At 51.5% G+C, this 1,566-nt stretch overlaps 1 non-coding gene across 1 annotated transcript in view; it reads left to right on the top strand.

The window, feature by feature from the left end:
* Positions 1–427: 427 nt before the first annotated feature.
* Positions 428–1,566, top strand: part of LOC145747204 (small subunit ribosomal RNA) — a 1,810-nt gene continuing 671 nt past the window's right edge. Inside the window, exon 1 of the ribosomal RNA XR_014281946.1 lies at positions 428–1,566. This exon is cut by the window's right edge and continues 671 nt beyond it. This is a non-coding gene — a ribosomal RNA (small subunit ribosomal RNA).

Here is a 1,566-nt window from a genome sequence, read left to right as displayed (position 1 = left end):
GTATTTGGTGACAAAACGATGTGGTGTCGTGCAGGCGATGTGCGCTTTTGGGCAGACTTGATGCTGACCCGCGAAGGCGTCGTAGCTAGCAGCGAGGCTCTGAACGTTGGACGGAAAAAATTAAGTAGCAAATACGAGTTTGTGTTTCGGCGCGCGACCACGGCCTCGGGCCGTAGTTGCGGTGGCCGGTGCGCACGCAAGTGATAGTTTTCTCGGTTCGCTTTTGTTGGGCGTTCCTGGTGTTGTATGCAAACGCAGCCCGCGCGCGGCTTCGCCCGAAAGGGCGTCTGGCCGGTGTCGACGGCGTCCAGATCGCGGCTTACGCCGGGTTTGAGGAGCTAAGCAAAAATAGTGATTGAGTAATACAGTGCGATACCGCGACGGGGAAAGCGAAAGACTCCGTTCGCGTATTTTGTCGGCCGATAGTTACCTGGTTGATCCTGCCAGTAGTCATATGCTTGTCTCAAAGATTAAGCCATGCATGTCTCAGTACGAACTTGCGTACGGTAAAACTGCGAATGGCTCATTAAATCAGTCGTGATTCATTTGATCGTAAATTTTACTTGGATAACTGTGGTAATTCTAGAGCTAATACATGCAAAAAGCGCCGACCTTGCGGGAGGCGCGCCTTTATCATATCAAAAACCTGCCGGGCTTCGGCTCGTCTTGTTGGCGACTCGGGATAACTTTGCTGATCGCACGGTCTTGCACCGGCGACGGATCATTCAAGTGTCTGCCCTATCAACTTTCGTCGGTACGGTATCTGCCTACCGAGGTTCTTACGGGTAACGGGGAATCAGGGTTCGATTCCGGAGAGGGAGCCTGAGAAACGGCTACCACATCCAAGGAAGGCAGCAGGCGCGCAAATTACCCATTCCCGACGCGGGGAGGTAGTGACGAAAAATAACGATACAGGACTCTAACGAGGCCCTGTAATTGGAATGAGTACACTGTAAAAATTTTAACGAGTATCCATTGGAGGGCAAGTCTGGTGCCAGCAGCCGCGGTAATTCCAGCTCCAAAAGTGTATATTTAAGTTGTTGCGGTTAAAAAGCTCGTAGTTGGATTTTGGGCGCAGGCGTTCGGTCCGTCGCAAGGCGTGCACTGTTCGTTCTGGCTTTACCTCCGGTTTTCCGTCGGTGCTCTTGACTGAGTGTCGGCGGCGGCCGGGACGTTTACCTTGAAAAAATTAGAGTGTTCAAAGCAGGCGCTTCGCCTGGATAGTGTTGCATGGAATAATGAAATAGGACCTCGGTTCTTTTTTGTTGGTTTTCGGAGCGCGAGGTAATGATTAAGAGGGACGGACGGGGGCATTCGTACTGTGCCGTTAGAGGTGAAATTCTTGGATCGGCGCAAGACGAACGACTGCGAAAGCATTTGCCAAGAATGTTTTCTTTAATCAAGAGCGAAAGTCAGAGGTTCGAAGACGATCAGATACCGTCCTAGTTCTGACTATAAACGATGCCAACTAGCGATCGGGGGGCGTTATTTTGACGACCTCTCCGGCAGCTTGCGGGAAACCAAAGTCTTTGGGTTCCGGGGGAAGTATGGTTGCAAAGCTGAAAC

Source organism: Corella eumyota, chromosome 3 (assembly GCF_963082875.1).
Source record: "Corella eumyota chromosome 3, kaCorEumy4.1, whole genome shotgun sequence".
Taxonomy (NCBI): Eukaryota; Metazoa; Chordata; class Ascidiacea; order Phlebobranchia; family Corellidae; genus Corella; species Corella eumyota.
This window is presented reverse-complemented; position numbering and strand designations above follow the sequence as displayed.